General features: G+C 41.0%; 1 long non-coding RNA gene across 1 annotated transcript; it reads right to left on the bottom strand.

Moving 5' to 3' along the window:
* Window positions 1-378, bottom strand: LOC112957247. The gene is made up of 2 exons (XR_003251181.1): window positions 283-378; window positions 1-47 (listed from the first exon to the last, which is right to left on the bottom strand). It is a non-coding gene; the product is annotated as an uncharacterized LOC112957247 (long non-coding RNA).
* Between the last annotated feature and the right edge of the window lie 5666 nt (window positions 379-6044).

Raw genomic sequence — 6044 nt, 5'->3', positions numbered from 1 at the left:
GCAATCTTCTGTAAGCCTGAGGTGTCCTAAATTGTGACACTTTCTTTCTAGAAAGAAATCAACACTTCATATGGAAATTGCAGTGGGCTGAACTTTAGATGAAAAAGTGCTATCACTCCAACCTCCTCCAAGAGAGGTTAGATGGCAGGGACTGAGGGGAAGAAAAGGGAACAAAACAGAAACATCCATTTTCATAATTTCTTCCTCCCTTCCCTCAGAATCAAGTATTCTTTTCCCCTTAAAAATGCATATATACTTAATATTAACAACAACAGTACTTACTGTTCTTGCTATTACTTTTCCAGCAAAATACTGGACCACCTCGAATACTTAATCTCATCTTCAAAGAACCCATCAGTTTTCACAGTGGTTGGCCTGGAATGAACATCTGCCCTGAAAAAATGCAAAGGCATAGTTTGCTGAAAGGTAACTATGCACATTTTACTTGTCAAAGGTAGAAACTCTCTGTGGAAACTGTTTAATTCATTAATCTTTGCACTCCTCAAAAGGTCTTGGCTATTCAACTAAGTTTATAACAAAAGATAAGCCATCCTCCAAAATCATCCATTTAGCTCAAGACAGASACCTTCACACTCAAACACATACATCAACACATACATGATTCAACAATGTGAGTTTATCTTGGTCGGACTTTCATCTGCAGAGTTTCACCAAGAGGACATCTAGTCCAGCTATGCCTGGCTACCTTACCAAGCTAGAACAGACTAATTTAAGCCTACTTAACCCGCAGTCTTGTTAAGTTATAGTTGATGCAACCAACAAAACTCCAGAAAGTTATGGGAAAACTTGCCATTTTCGTTTTCAGCACTATTACACAACTGAAATTTGTCAGAGACAGTGACATATCCAAGTGCTACGTGAACTTTCAAATTCTGACTGTGTCACTATTTTCTGAATGCATTGTGCCTGCAAGCCTGCCACCTTGAACTCACAGCTCATCTATGTCAAAACAGATTTAGCACCTGTTAATTTCCATTCTTCTTTTTGCACTATTATTCTGCATCTACAGCAGGCAAAAGCAGTGCAGGGTCAGCAGGGCACAGGGTTGCTAACCTAACTGTATACAGGTGGTAACAGCACTCCTCTGTGGTGTGTGCAGTCAGCACTCCTCTGACTATAAGTTTGTATGCTGTAAAGCAGRTATATTCTTCCAGTTTTGAGAGAGCTCTTCCCTGAGTTCATGACTTAAGTGCCTGCTTTATCTCTCAGGATTTAAAGCGAGCTGCAGTTTTTCTTGTCTTGCCATAACTGAAAAAGGTTTTTTCCCTTGAGAATGTTTCACAAGGAGAGAAAATCTACAGAGAAAACAAAAACATCAGCTCTGATAATTCCTTTCTCAAAGAAAACAAAGCAGAAAACAAAACACATTTCAAAGGAGTAACAGACAATTCTTAGAGGAAACTATCTCCACAGATCAGAGTAATTCATTTTCTTACAGGAAATCTCTCATTTTATAAAGAAAATACTGCATCCTGCTTGCCAGCCAAATTAAACTCAGTTTTACTTGAACTGTAATTCTGCTTTTCAATGCCTCCTTATTACAAAGCAAAAATTGCTTATTTCTCACAATATTGATATTAAACAACTGTACTATGGCTCACTGGTTGGGTTAAATGATTGTCTGCATAGACAAAAGCATATAAATAACGTTTGTTTGGCATAAGAACTTCTGCTCTGCATGTTCTGAACAGATCCTGAGGATCTAAGCTGTTGGCTTGCTGAAAAGTGTGTCCCCTTCATGCATGACTATGCCCGAGATCTCACAGAGAGGCCGTATCCACCTGTGGCTCTCTGCAAAGCAAACACCAGCTTCAGTCAAGGCAGTAAACAAAGGAGAACTTCTTAAACAAATAGTTACCCTAGCACAATACAGGGAGGACGGATGCATTCCAGACATGCACTCAGCTAAGGAGTTTCTGGACAAAAAATTTGTTCAGCAACACTCGACATTACTCCCTTTGCTCCCTGCACAGGTGAAGCTGCTCCTGTATGATTTCRATAGTTAGTAGTTAAGACCACAGGGACCTGTCTACTGCTTGCAAATATTCCAAACACTGAAAAAAGAACATCTGCGTATTTTTTTTTAAGGTAAAAAAATCCTACTCTGCAGCAAGCACAAACACTTTTATTTGACTTTGTAGGACTCAGACTTTCCCATAGCCCTTTCCTTCTGAATAACTGAAGTCCAAACGCTTTCAGTACTATTAGACTGTAACTGCCATCCACATTGCCAATATTCTTCAATCCTGAAGATCTAGTGGTCCATTGGGGTCTGAAGACTTTGGATTGTTTGGATTAAGATACAATAAAACATTCCTTTTAATTGAGCATAATTCTGTATAATCTATACAGAAAGCATTAATTTACTCTGCTATCTCTTATTTCCCCAGAGAAAAGTTTTACAGCTCAGGTGATGCCCACATCTAACATTATAAATCACTATAATAACTCAGCTTGCAAGTACAAAAACCTTCCCACACATTCATTTTAATCAAAACAGAAATGCTGCCATGTGCCACATACACACAAATTCCATCCCTGAGCACAAACACATCCTGCCGCAAGACGCTCTGCAGAGCCAGCCTGTCAGCAGCGCCGAGACTTCCCACCCGCAGCTTTGGTGTTTCGCCGTGTCAGCCACCCAGAGCTATCAGCACGAGCCAACTCAACCACATCCCCCAGCAACTCCACAGCTGAGTTCCCCAGCTTGCCCCGTGTGCAAAACCATTCTGATGATACTGTTTTGATCTATTAAAATACAGGCTTTACCTTTCTTTAAAACTGTGCAAGGCTTTGTAAACTTAGAACTGTGCAACACAGGGCATGATGCCTACTGGAGCCTCAGCTTTGTTGATTTGGTACAGTACAAGTCTTTGGTCTGCGTTATAGGATGCAGTGGCAGTAAAGAATGAAGGAAGTAACTGTTCCTCGCAGGCAGCTGAGCATGGTAGGAAATGTACAGAACAGGAGACTCCYGCAATCCTTTACCAGGCTCTTGGAGGATAGTGGGGTGCCAGAAGTCAGCAGGTGCCCACTCTGCCGTCTCCAAGAACAGACACTAGCGCTGGGAGGCCAATCATGGAGAAATGTACAGAGTGTGACATTTAGACTCTCTCTCCTTTCTCTCCTGCATGAGAGTTTTAAAGAGTTCTGTCATCTCAAATTTTTGCTATTTATGATTTATTGTTATATGCTATATTGTTATTGTAATATTGTTATATATTATGATATATTGTTATATGGTCCAGTACTGTCTGGACCAGTACTCATGTAAAAAAACAGTTATCTTCTTGGATATACACTGTACAGACCTTCTAAAAGCACCATTTCTGCTTTCAGAAGCATTCGAGTCCCTGGGGAGAAAGAGGCATGGGAGGAAGGCTGGAAAGAGGAACTATATACATTTATGAAGAAAGAGGTAGTGCACGAGGCAGGTCTCAGAAAGAAAAGATCCTCCCTGTGTTTAAGTCTTACTATTTTTTTTTCCCCACTGACATAAGCTTTTCAAGGTTTTAGTCAACTTGATGAAGACAAAATAATGTTAACCTTAATGCTTCATTTTAAAAGCTACAATAAAAATAGATTTTGATCCAGATATTTTTCTTTCTCTGATTATTTCAAAGTGTGCTGGGACAACCATTGCTGCTGACTGCAAGCAAGCCCAACACTAAACTAAACCTAGTTAGACATGAGAAATCCCACTGCTTCCCATGCTCCACCTTTATTACTGGAGGAGGGAAGGGGAAAGGAAAAAAAAAGGCCACCCAACTCTGTCAGAATTAAGCTCATCAGAAATGTGTTAAGGAAGAAAAAAGGAAAGAGGGATGGAAAAATTTTTAAAATGAATTAAATACTCGTGCACTCAGACACAAGCTAACTGTATGATGATCCCTCAGGAATTTACATTTTGGAAGGCTGCATATGATCAAGGAGTGTAAGCCTCTCTGGCAGTGACTTTACTGCCTCCCCTGTGCAGTGCTAACAGCATTAGTCCGGAGGTGGGCGAGGTTGACTTCTTACTCTTCTGCGCTTTAGATGGGGAGCGGCTTTCAGCAGCAGCCAAAAGTCATCAGTAATTACAAGCTGTATTGTGTGATGAAAACCACACTGGGCACACGTGGAAGGCTCTGCCTGCACACAGCTCCTTGCCAAGGGCCAGCGTGATAATTCTCTTTCCTCGAAGACTACCCCACTGCTGGATCCAGCAGCCAAGACAGCCTTGCACAAGCAGCACCTCCCTGAGAGCAGGCCCCTGAAACAGAAGTGTGCCCAAATGCAGACTGCAGTTCAGCAGCCACAGCCATGAAAGACTCCTCTCTCTGACCGCAAGTGCTCACAAGCAGGATGTGTTTTGTGAACACGAGAATTCCCAGGACCTGTGTGTATATTCCTCAGGCTGTTTACATCCTTTYACCACAGCTGTGGTGGGCAGCCTTTCCCTGTTTTACTTTTGATCGTTTCTACTTCCTCTTCCCCCCTAAAAATGCCATTATCAACATCATAATTCTAACTGCTATTCCTCAGTCTGCTTAAGATTCTCTGGCTATCCAAGGTATTTGAAATTTTTGTTCAACAAAACAACTCAACAACACAGCAAAGAACCTTCAGGCTATGAAGTGGATTAAGCCAAAGCCTACTTTTTTGTTCGTCTCTGCTAACTGTCTGTAGACAGATCAGCATAAAATATTTCAGGTATTTAGGCCTACGCCCAACCTGAAGCAAGGAGTCATGACATTACTGCCAACCTGAAGGTGCTGCATAAATATTTTGCTCAATCAGGAAAACAATGAAGGAAAGCAAACTTCATATCCACTAATACTTGGAACTTGTTAAGCTTTCTCATTAAGTAGCCTATTGAAAATAAAAACTGAAATAGGGGCAACAAAGGCAATTTTGTAACCTGCCTCAGAACTCAAGAGAAAGACAGATGCAGTAGGTGGTTTCTTTTTCCTTTCTTTTCTTTTTTTCTTTGATCAGCTAAATGAAATCAGTAAGGACAAATCTCAGCAAGCAAWGACTCACCCTTGTTCTACTGCACAGGCAGAACGGGTGGTCTGCAGAACACTTGACAACAGGTTAACAATTAATATGGGAAGGACTCTGCCAACACTTCCCACTGAAGCCATTTACAAAAAGGCTGCATGTAAATACTGACCTTTATGAGGACAGATTTTCCAAGCTCCAGTCCAGGTTTTTAAGTGTTCAGCACCTTGTGTGAAAGCCATATTTTCAGGAGTCTCATTTAAGTATTTAACACAAGGGGAAGATTTTTTTTTTATTTTTATTTTTTAAGTTCCTTGTGTTAATAAAGGAAGACCTCTGAAAGCTGGCTGAGTGCTGCAAAGCCGTTCCCCTTGCAAGAAGTAACCTTCACCTAACTAGGTTCATATCGAGCAGCACAGACAGAACCCTAGTATGTTTTTGCATGAAGTCACAAGAGTCCAAAACTGTACTAACTTTGGGAGATATGATATACCACAAACGGGTGAGGCTACGTGACAGAACAACCCGTGTTGTGAATAGATACATGTGGAGATGGCACTAACACCTTATGTAGAGGAACAAGGGAGTAAATGAGTGAAATGACAGGCTGGGGCAGGTCAAGTGTTATGTTAAATTGTTGTTAATATGTTAACAAGTTGTTATGTTAAATTCTGAGCAGGTGTGCTGAGTGCCTGAGGTCTGTCCTACTGCAAACCTAACAGGATTCACCCAGATTTGTGATACCCCAGAAGGCACCAGAGCAGGTATCATAGAAAAGAGATGAGGGAGAACAAGAAGCAGCTTGAATAAAATGGAAAGAGAAGAAAGGGTTTTGTTTTCYATAGGACTACCAAAGGCAGGAAAACCTAAAACTTTATATAATAGAYTTCTAGCATCCACATGTTTAGATAACTTGCTAACATCTAATTTGAGCAATGACTGTCCATTGCAGAAAGTCTCTGTGCAGCCCACACAGTAGGCTACACACTCCCTGATTTTTTCTTGTACTACACACACACACACACACCCACCCCCTTGTC

Source organism: Nothoprocta perdicaria, unplaced genomic scaffold (genome assembly GCF_003342845.1).
Source record: "Nothoprocta perdicaria isolate Ctin4 unplaced genomic scaffold, notPer1 scaffold_71, whole genome shotgun sequence".
NCBI classification, from domain to species: domain Eukaryota; kingdom Metazoa; phylum Chordata; class Aves; order Tinamiformes; family Tinamidae; genus Nothoprocta; species Nothoprocta perdicaria.
Note: the sequence above shows the minus strand (reverse complement) of the source record. Positions and strands in the feature narration are given on the sequence as shown.